This window comes from Stenella coeruleoalba (genome assembly GCF_951394435.1).
Source record: "Stenella coeruleoalba genome assembly, chromosome: 12".
Lineage (NCBI taxonomy): Eukaryota > Metazoa > Chordata > Mammalia > Artiodactyla > Delphinidae > Stenella > Stenella coeruleoalba.
In genome coordinates this window covers 67,802,987-67,814,659 of record NC_137158.1, presented here as the reverse complement: position 1 = coordinate 67,814,659, position 11,673 = coordinate 67,802,987, and the positions used below count along the sequence as shown (strand labels likewise).

The 11,673-nt window shown below is 33.4% G+C and overlaps 1 long non-coding RNA gene across 1 annotated transcript in view; it reads left to right on the top strand.

Moving 5' to 3' along the window:
• The first annotated feature begins 7,676 nt into the window (after window positions 1–7,676).
• LOC307195249 overlaps window positions 7,677–11,673 on the top strand; it is a 78,965-nt gene continuing 74,968 nt past the window's right edge. The window contains exon 1 of the long non-coding RNA XR_013830759.1: window positions 7,677–7,710. This is a non-coding gene — a long non-coding RNA (uncharacterized lncRNA). The remainder of the gene's footprint in view (window positions 7,711–11,673) is intronic.

The following is an 11,673-nucleotide window of genomic DNA, read 5'->3' as shown; positions in this document are numbered from 1 at the left end:
GGCTCAGTGGTTGTGGCGCACGGGCTTAGTTGCTCCGCGGCTCGTGGGATCTTCCTGGACCAGGGCTCGAACCCGTGTCCCCTGCATTGGCAGGTGGATTCTTAACCACTGAGCCACGAGGGAAACCCTTCATTATTTTTTTTACTATGTTCATGAATTGTCTTTTAAAAACATTACAGTACCAGGCTGCTTTAATACATTAATAGCATTAATATTATTTAGAGGACAAATAAACAAGAAACAAGCAGTAAAAAGAAGAGAAAGTGGGATGCCCTATAGAGCCTGGGAAGAGAAATTAAGATTAAAATATAACTTCCAATATTGTCTATAATTTTGAATGAATATAATTTCCACAGTGACTATAAAATACTTTGTTCCAATCCCTGTTATTCTGAATTATAATAACTTATTACACTGTGGCTATTTATTAATGATAACCTTGTATTGCCAGTAAAGGTTAACTGATGTTGTTGCCTTTGAAATTGAAAAAGGAACTGAATGAGTCATGAGCATGAGAATAAATTCCTCATCCACATAGTTCATTAAGCATCATTCTTCTCTCATAGGATCTTATATTTAGAAACAGAGATTCTGGTCACCTTGAGAGACAATGTTGGATGCTTTTATTATTGTAGTAAGGCATTTTTTATTTTTACAGTGTGATCCAATATTCGTCTGACTTTAAACTGGCACATCAGCCCTCTGACTATCTTGCTCAGCATCCAAATTTCCCTTTCTTGTGTATCAAAGGGCAGTTGTAAAATTAATCAGCCACCGCCTACACATTAGCATTGCACAAAGTAATAAAATACAGGGATAATAAAATACAGGGATAATGATAATAGTCCAGTTTAATTTTCAGCAATAGGAAATTGCCAACAAATCAGGATATGACATACTATGTCTCCACCTTCTTGTGTACTGCTTTTTAATAAAATATAGAAACAGATGCACCCAGAGTTTCTTGACATCCAAAGAGTAAAATCTCAGTATAAGAAGCCATGTTTCAGATTTTCAGCTTTCAAAGTGGCAATTAGAGCGCTTGAGTAATGCATTGGAGAGTACCTCGTATCCAGCTTTTTTTCTTCTTTCTCTTTCTGTCTGAAATCCCAAGACCTAAATTTCATTATGGTGAAGTTTATCTCTGTAATGTACCTGATACAACGTAATTCATTTTAGGTCAAATGAATCTAGCAAGTTTATCGAATGTGTGGTTGTTGGTCAAAACTTTACCTCTAATATCATTTCCTCCTGGGATGTGTGTGTGTGTGTGTGTGTGTGTGTGAGAGAGAGAGAGAGAGAGAGAGAGAGAGAGACATAGATGTGTTTTAGTTTTCTTTCAGTCTGTGATCAAATAGAAAGTTCTTTTAAGGGGGATAAACATTAGGAGACTAAAAAACAAACCTTAAAACATCAGCATTACTGAGTCTGTACATTTGTTTAGACAAGTTTTGCATTTGTTTAGACAGCCTCCTTAGTCAGGCTGTGGTTGTGAACTGCCTTTGTTGTAACTTTATACCTGAGCATCTTAAGATGTTTGATATTTTGGCCTTTACATTTTCATGATCATATGAAAATTATTATGAGAATTGGGATTAGGTTTTCTCATCCTTAAATATTTCATTTGTAGTTTTGTTATTGGACTAATCATTTATTTCTATACTATACATTCTGTTTTAGTGGAGTTCAAATCCTGTCTCATGCATATGTACACCTTTAAATTCTTATCATTTTTAAAGCAGTGAATTCTTTGATAATTTAACAAGTGCCAAGCTAATTAAGTCTTAGACTCTTCTAGGTACATAAAAACTTAATTTAATTTAGTATATTTACTATCATGTCTAACCTCTTATCAAATTGATATTTTAAAATGTATTGAAAGCTAACCAAATATAAAAGCTAATTCCTATGGTATACATGATAATAAGGTGAGGAAATGAATGCAGGTTTAGTGTCAGAAGGCTTGGGTTTAAGAATCAGTTCTACTTCTATACCTATGTGAATTTGATGACTTCATTAAATTTTCAAGAGTTTTTTTGTTTGTTTTAAGAACCTCAATTTTCTCACCTGCAAAATAATTGGTAAGAACAATGCCCTATTGCTTCACAGAATTTTGTTATAATTACCATAAGTAAGGTATGTGAAAAAATTTAACTGCATATTAACCTTACATGTTTTAATTATTCAAGTTATATAGACAGAATTACTAGGTAGATACATAGATGGTTAAACAGATATGATGGATAACACAAAGTGAAGTTTTACTTAGTGGCCCTTCCTGAAAAAGGGTGAAGACAACAGGAGATACTCTTATTCGTAATAGAATGGAGTTTCATTCTACTAGCGATAATAACTTAATAAGCAAGACATCAAAATTTATAAGTGATTTGAAGAAAATAAAGAAGGGTAAATTGAAAGTGAAGGAATAGGGTAGGAATAGGAATAGATAGAAAGTCAACAAAGAAACAGCAGCCTTAAATAAAAGATTAGACCAGATGGATTTGATACACTGATACAGAACATTCCATCCAAATGCAGCAGAGTACACATTCTTCTCAGGGGCACATGGAACATTCTCAAGGATAGGCCATGTGTTGGGACACAAAAAAAGTCTCAAATATCACACCCTTTGCAAGAGCTCTCCTGCTACTCAATCTAAAGTAGCTTCCAGTCACTTCCAATAAAGTGACTGAGGTTAAAAAGACAACAGTAACTAGTGTTGCAGATGATTTGGAGCAACTGGAATACATACATTGCTGGTGGGAATGCAAAATCATGCATTCTCCTTAGAAAACACTATAGCATTTTCTCATAAAATTAAACATCCAGTTACAGTATGACAAAGAAACTTCACTCCTAGATACTTATTAAAGTGAAATGGCAATAAATATATGTACATAAATGTTCATAGCTGCATTATTTGAAATTGTCAAAATCTGGAGGCAAACCAAATGTGCGTTCACCTGTGAATGGGTAAACATATTGTGATTATCCATACCATAGAAAACTATTCAGGCATAACACAACATGAATCAATCTCCTAAGCTTCATGCTAAATTAAAAGAGTCAAGCCAAACACATGCATGATTCCACTTATAAGAAATTCTAGAAAAGGCATAATTTTGTGAAAGAAAACAGATCAGTTGTTGCCTGGAGCTGTGGTTGCGGGGAGAGAATTGAATGCAAAGGGACACCAGAAAATGTTTTAGGGTAAGGGAACTGTTCTATATTTTGATCTTTGTGATAGTTTCATTATTACATACAATTACCAAAATTTCTCAACCTGTATATTTGAAGTTGGTAAAATTTGCTGTATATAAATAATACATTAATAAACAAAAAAGAAAAAAAATCCCTTTAAAAATGTCACCTCCCCACAGAGGCCTCTGCCAACCACTCTATTGAAATATTTCCCTTTATACCTCAGAAAGTTAAGTGCTGTGGATGTCCATCTTTGAAGTTAATCCCTGCTCTGCTATAGAGGCTTATGGTCCATATCCCTGATCATTTCTCTGTATTTTTGTTTTACAGTGATAGAAAAATGCAAATGAAAAATAGACAAATCTAGATATTCTAAAGTTGTGGGGGTTTATGGAGCAGCCAATATAGAAATTCTCATTTTAAAGAATAATTCTTTAATAGAGCAAATGATGTTTTCTCAGCTCAGTATTTTTTGGTTATAAATGAGGCTTGGTGTTTTCTTTGCTTATTCGGAGAACAGAAGTACATTCTGAAGTTTTTCTTTTTTTTTTTTTAATCTAGGAAGGCTTATCAGAACATCTAGCTAACATGCATCTGGAAAGCAGAATATATTTTTAAAATATTTTTCTTCATAGGAAAATTATATTTCATCTTCTTATAAAGCAATAGATGCTGGCTTATCTGTTACTATGATACATACCTGAAGGCAAAGATAGCCTGGCTGTATAACATAACATTATCTATTCACCTACAACTACAATGTAAAACTACAAAAAACAAGCAAAATTCCAATTTAAGAGGATGTATCTGAATTGACTTCTGTTTAAGATTAGAAGTTGCAAATGATAATTGCTCTCTAACAATGAGAATAATTGAGGTAAGTTATAAATCTTTGCCTTTTAAAACCTATCAGAGAGCTGAGGACAAGTGCAGTAGATAAGTAAATATATGTGTATATGTGAGCGTGTATGTGTGTGTACGTGTGACACAGATGAAAATAAGACCATGGAACAAGTAGGCTAGGCAAAGTGAGCATAAAAAATATGATGAAGGTATGTTAATATCACATAAAGTAAAATTTAAATCAGAGTATTATCAAAGATAAATGCAAATATTTCATAGTGATATATTAAAATGTTAGACAATTTATTAAGAAAACATAACAATTCACATGATGTCATCACCTTTTTACAGATATTCAAAACATGTGTGTTAAACATTGGCAAAAAAAAGGAAATCCAGGATCATATCTGGATATTTTATTATCTGATATTTTATAAAACAAGTAGACACAAACTCAGTAATAATGTAGAACACTTGAACAACGCTATCCACCAGCTTAGTCTAATGACATGTATAAAGTGCTATCCCCAAATGGAGAATACATCTTCTTTCTAATTACTCTTGGAAATATTTACCAAAATCATCAAAAGACTTGGCTATGACAAAAGGCTTAATCTATGTCAAAGAACTGAAAACATAAAACATACGTTCTGTAGTGATGATGGTATTACATTAGAAGTCATTTACAATGAAGTATTGATAAAGTCCATAAATATGTGAAAATTTAAAGACACGTTTGTAACAAACCATGACAAAAAACTATGAGGGGATTCAGAAAATATTTTAAACTGAATGATAAGGGAAACAGAACATTTTTTTTTTTTGGTGGTTGAAGTTAAGCAGTGATTAATGGAAATGTATAATATTAATAACAAACTTCTCATACAAATGCCTTATATTAAAAAATAAATAATTAATTACCAAAGCTTCCAAAATAAGAAGCTAGGAACATAAAAGCAAATTAAACCTAAAGAGAGGCCATCATAAAAATAGGGGTGAAAATCAGAGACATAAAAATGAAGAAAGAAATTTTAAAAATCAAGATAAACACTGATATTTTTGAGGCTAGTAAAATTAATAAGCCCTTGGTAAGACAGTTGATGATGGCAAGAGTAAAAAACACAAATATCACTATCAAAAGATCCTGTAGACATTAAAAAGAAGATAAAGGAATATTATAAGCATTAGGCCTATTTCTGATACATCCACAACATACTATAAATCTCAAATACAGTTTGTTGGGTGAAAGAAACTAGACACAAAATATACTTGCCATGTGATTGCATTTATATGAATGCTAAGAGTCGGGAAAGCTAATCTATGGTGATACTAATCAGAAGTGGTCACCTTTGAGAGAAGAATTTACTGGAAATAGGCACAAAATAATTTTCTGAGATGATGGCAATGTGCTTTATCATCTTTTGGGTGGAAGATGTATATGTTTAATCAAGTATTAAAACTCAGTTTCCAGAACCCTAAGATCTTCACATTTTATTTTACATAAGTTATACCTTAAATAAAAGAAAGATGTTTTTGATCAATTTCACTTCACTTTCTATCATTATATGCCATGATTTATTAGTCTTGTATTATTAATTTTCTTATGCTTTATTTTTCCATTAATATTTTTCACTGTGTTTTTCAGAGTGTGTGTGTGTGTGTCTGTGTGTGTCTTCAATAGAGTTAACGTTGAGGTAAGAATATTTCTAATAGAAGAGATCCAAAATTGTGGTTGATTCTTGCTATATTCTGAATGTTTGTGTCCTCCCAAAATTCATATGTTGAAATCCTGACCTTCAAAGATGATGGTATTAGGAGGTTGGACCTTTAGGGAGTGTTTGAATCAGGAGGGTAGAACCCTCATGAATGAGGTTAGTGCCTTGTAAAAGAGACTCCAGAGAGATCACTGGCCCCTTCTGCGATGTAAAGACACAGTGAGAAGTCAGCAGTCTGCAATGTGGAAGAGGGCCTTCACCAGAACCCTACCATGCTGGCACCCTGATCTCAGACCTGCCACTCTGAGCTCAGACTTCCAGCTCCCAGACAGTGAGAAATATATTTCTGTTGTTTGTAAGCCACCCAGTCTGTGGTATTTCATTACAGCAGCCCAAATGGACTAAGGAAACTCCCTTTGCTTTACTCAATTTGCCTTGACATGGTATTTATTAGACAGCTGATACGAATTTCCTAGATAAAATTGATGTATGTTAAGAAAAGAATTTCTGTAAGGTATCTAGATATAAGAACTCATGCCTGCTTGAGTTTTTTTGTTTTTTCTCTTTATTTCTTAAAATTACCTTCACTGCTACAATAATATTAGGTGGTTTCTATTAAATAAATTAGATTTAATTAATTGCATATGCATATAGATATCTATGTCTCCAATTGGTTCGTGGCTCTTATTCAATAAGTACAGAGAAAAAGGAGAAGAAGCATATCCAAGCTCTGCTTTTAACAGTTGCAAAGGTCCTGTTTTCCTATATGAATGATAATGATCCCGCTGAACTGACTATTGTTCTCATTCTCCTCACAGCTGGCAGATGATATAGTAGAGACAGTCCTAATTACCTGATGGTCTATGAATAAACAAGGGAAAGATCAGTAGTTTGGTGATTTAATCACTGAATAAAATTAGTGTGGGACTCATTAATTTCCTTTTATATACAAACCACCATAAAAAGGCTCTTTCAACTGATTTCAGTATTATTGCAACTAATTAGAAATTTTAAGTAATATTATCTCATACAGTTTTCCTCCAATAACAATACTGTTGAACACTTTCTCTGCTGGAAATGTTATTGAGAAGCTGTTTAAATTACTGAGGCACTAAAAAATCAACCTAATTGAAGTATAAGGTACCATTTTTAAGTGTACATTCTTCTGATGAGTTTTGCAAAATTTATACACCCATGTAAGAACCACACAATCAAGAAATAGAATATTTCTATTACCCGTGTGCCCATCTCAATCAATCGAACCCTCCCCACCCCTACGCCCAGCCCAGGAAACCACTGATTTTGTGCTTTTTATTCCTATAGATTCTGTCCCTATAGATTATTTTCATGTTTTTTAATCCTATTTTCTCTCACCTAGTTAGACCCTTTTCCAATGAAAGAGAAATAAACCAATTATATCTGAGATCCAAATAAATTAAACTACTTTTTTCTTTTTATTAGAAATTACTGAATACTTACATTTTTCTGCTGTTCACTTAGCAGTGTCATGTGGTCCTGTTATAACATTGTGAATGAATTAATAATTATTACTAATAATTCATTTATAAATTGGTTTCACTATATAGCCCATGCAAGAGTCATTTGAAAATTACGTATTGAGTGTGTGCCATGTTTTAGGCACTCTGCCAGATGCTGATATACAAAGTTAGGAAAGACATACCAGCTAAAGGACGTAAAGCACAGCTGACAATTATAATTTTGGGTGATGAATGAGTACGGGGCCTTTGGAAGTGCATGTAGGAATAGACAGTACAGTCTCCCACCCTTTTTTTTCTTGGACTCATAGAAAAAAGTTTGAAGGAAGTGACATCTCACCTGAGACCTGAAGAAAGTACAAGAATTTGCAGGTGAAGATGCTGGGAAAATAAGCTCAGTTATAATAAAGAGCTTGAGCAACAGTCAAGAGCCAGCATTCAGCTGAAGCCCATAGGTAAGGTAACGAGCAAAGTTCTTGAAGTTTGCCTTATAGGATTTGTATCAAAGACGATAGGAAGCCACAGGAAGCATTTAAGGGGTGATGGCATCATCATATTTTGGCAAGGTTATTCTGGCTTATGAGGAACATTGACGATCGTGTGCAAAATTTCAGAGTTGATGCTATAGGTTTGGAGAGAAGCAGATATATTTAAATATATTCAAGAGAGAAAATCAGTAGTAATTGGGGATTGATTAAATATGTGTGTGGAAAGAGAAAGCAGTGTTTCTGAATTTGATGAGTGAAAGATTAAATCATTTATTGAGATATAGGAAGCCTAAAAATATGTCCACTTTGAGATGCCTATGAAATATTTCTAATGAATGAAAAGAACATTTATATATTCTTTACCTAAATCCACCAGTTGTTAACAATTTGTCATTTTCCTTCTCTCTTTCCACACACACACACACACACACACACACACACACACACACACACACACACATACTCATGCACAAACCCTCATGTTTATAGCAAGTTATAAATATCATGGCGCTAAATACTTCAGCATACATCCTCTAAAAACATATTTTACTACAGAACCATAACTATCACATTATTCAAGAAATGTAACATTGGTACTTCACTGTTATCTAATATGCTATAGTCCATATTGAAATTACCCAGTTGTTCCAAATATGTCTTTTATACATAGTCATTAAATTGCTCCCCTATACTCACACACACACACACACACACTTCTTATCTAAGTATAGCAAATATGTATAGTAAAATGTTTACCTGTATGTAGTAACACTTATACTTTTCAAATTCTTATGAGTCCAAGGTTTTCTTCAGAAAACAGATTTACTTCACTTTTAGAGGATAAGGATGAGGGTAACAGTATAATCTGATGATGATAAAAATAGAATGAAAGGGACCCTAAATATCCTCACAAAATGTTAAAAAAGTATAGTAGTATACAGTGTTTCACAATTTTTACTTAGATGATTTTTCCACATATTAGCAACCCAACATATCTTCATATCTGACATTTGGCATGGCTATAACTCTTTTCATGAATTTCTGCCTCCAGCAAAATTCTTACATCTTTAAGAAGAGTTATGATTCACAAACTAGAGTTTTTCAATCTAATTTTGTTTTTGTTTTGTTTAAGCATCAAAGCTGTGTAGTATTTCATGAGATTATCATACACACACTCACACATGCACACACATTAGGATTTAGGAGTTGGAAGGAAATTCCCTGAATCAAAACACAAAATTTGAAAAAAAAATTATATGAAAATTGCAGTTTTTGAATGATTATCATGCTTACTATTTTGCTTATCAATTGCTTATATGAATAAATGTACATTAGCAGTAAATTGAATGTAACTTTCAATAAACTTACTCAAATTGAAAGTTTCCTGTGGGGTAGGTTGGGATGTGATTATTCCTAAGAACTTTGGGTTTTCTAAATTAGATTTAAGGAGCCACAAACTGAAAAGGACACTGGCGTAGAAAGAGATCTGTTCTTATACCAGAACTTGACTGGGTTGTTCATGTTTCAGGGATTTCTTCACTTATTAAATTAGGATGTTGGAGTAAATACGTTTATAAGGCTCCTTCCTATAATAATTGTATTGTAGAATTTTATAAAAACTTGAAGGCAAGATACACTTTGTGTTGCTGTGCCTTAATTTGTTTCTTCCTTATGGGTTCAAGAAAGTCAAGTGAGTTCTTGGAGTTATGATGTTGCAAAGCTGGAAAAGTCTTTGTGGTGCTCAAGTCTATTTCCTGACAGATTTGAGCATATGTTTTCATATTCCATTTTGCAAAAGCTTTGAAATCTCTCACTGTGGCAATTCCACTGCCTCTGACCTTGCTTATGTAGCTTTTTCTCATAAAAGTAATTGCCAAAGTGAGAAATAAATGGAAATGGCTTCCAGTAACATGGATGACTGACCTGATCAAAAATTTCTTGCATGAAATATACTGAAATGCTGGGTAAAATAGAATCACCATTTAAAAATCAGAGTTGAGCTCAAGAGAAAAGAAGGAAACATGCTGGATTGAAGAGTGAACTCAAAGTAGGAATGGAAAACTCATGATTTATCAATAACTAGGAAATGATGGATAATGGAATAAAATTGGAATTAACCTACTAGCAAGGGACTTTATTTTGTTTTATTTTATTTATTATTTTGGCTGCTCTGGGTCTTTGTTGCTGTGCACGGACGTTCTCTAGTTGCAGCAAGCGGGGCTACTCTTCGTTGTGGTGCGTGGGCTTCTCTTTGCGGTGGCTTCTCTTGTTGTGGAGCATGGGCTCTAGGTGCATGGGCTTCAGTAGTTGTGGCTCGCAGGCTCTAGAGCGCAGACTCAGTAGTTCTGGCACATGGGTTTAGTTGCCCCGCAGCCTGTGGGATTTTCCTGCACCAGGGATCGAACCTGTGTCCCCCGCACTGGCAGGCGGATTCTTAACCACTGGACCACCAGGGAAGTCCCGGGACTATATTTTAAATAAGGAAATATGTATGCAGTTTTATCCCTTTTGAGATGGAACTAAAACCCCTACATAAAGGAATATCCCTCAGTAAAAGTAAATGACTAAGAAAACTTCACTCAACACACTGAAGGAGTTCAGAAGTAGATAGTTTTCCCAAGACTGAGAAGAGAGGTTTGGAAATCAGGCATAGGGATAAGGATCCAATAAGATAATTAAACTTTAACCTAAAGCCACATGAAGTGGGGGGTAAGAATACAAATGTCCAGATTTATATTTTGTCATCCAGGATGTGCAGTAATCCATAACTATAGGTTAATATTAAAATAAAAACAGTATCAGTGTAAGCTCTGGACACCTGTAGATGTAAACTTAAACTGCTTGGTAGAAGCCTGTCCACAAATCAGGTTGCATACAAGTTAGCAAAACAATCCCAAACTAAGCATTGGCTAAAGAAGAGCTCACATTTAAAACTTTGAAATTTAGAATTTGAAAAAGAATAGATACATGTATATGTATAACTGAATCACTTTGCCGTACACCTGAAACTAACACAACATTGTTAATCAACTGCACTCCAATATAAAATAAAAAGTTAAAAAAAATAAATAAAACTTTGCAATCAAAGAGTTATAAGTGTGTATGAAATAATTAAAGGAATGAAAATGGCACAGAATTACAATGGAAGTTATAGTATAATAAAAACAAAGCTATTATAGTGAAATGAATAGAAATTATAGGAACAAAAAGCAAAATTAATAAGAACTACATAAATCTTCTAGAAAAAATATCTACATCTATATAGCTGTATCTCTATTTACATCCATATTTCCATATCTATAGCATCGATATAAAATAATGAGTGGACAGGTGAACAGTCAAAGCATAACATTAAACACAGCTAAAAAGAAACAGTTTAAAATTTAATGTGAATCTGAGGAAAGTATGTAAAATAGGTAAAGGGAAGGAAAATGTGAAACAGCAGTTAATGACCAAATTATCTCTAATAGGAATGCAGAAGATAAGATTAGAGGTAATGATATTCACAAAGATAAGAGAGGCAAATTTTTCAGAATTAAAAAGGCAATAGAAATATTTAGACTTAAGAAGCGTAATGAATGTTTATTAAGATTATTAAACATAATTTCACTCCTACAAATACTGGAGTGAATACCAAAAATAAATAAATTTCAAAATCAACTGGAGAGAAAAGGAAGATTATCTACAAAGGAACAAATTCTTAACAGCAGACTTCTTACTCAGAGAAATATGTAAGACAGGAGATATAATACGTGTTGAATGCTGAAGGAAAAGTCATTATCAACCTAGAATATGTTGGTCATTATTGGTCAAGATGAGAATAAAATAAAGACGGTGTAATGCATAGAAAAAAATCACTACTTAGAGGTCTTTATTGGAGAACTAGTTTTAGGTATATTTATTAAAAAGAAAACTGAACACAGAAAAAAG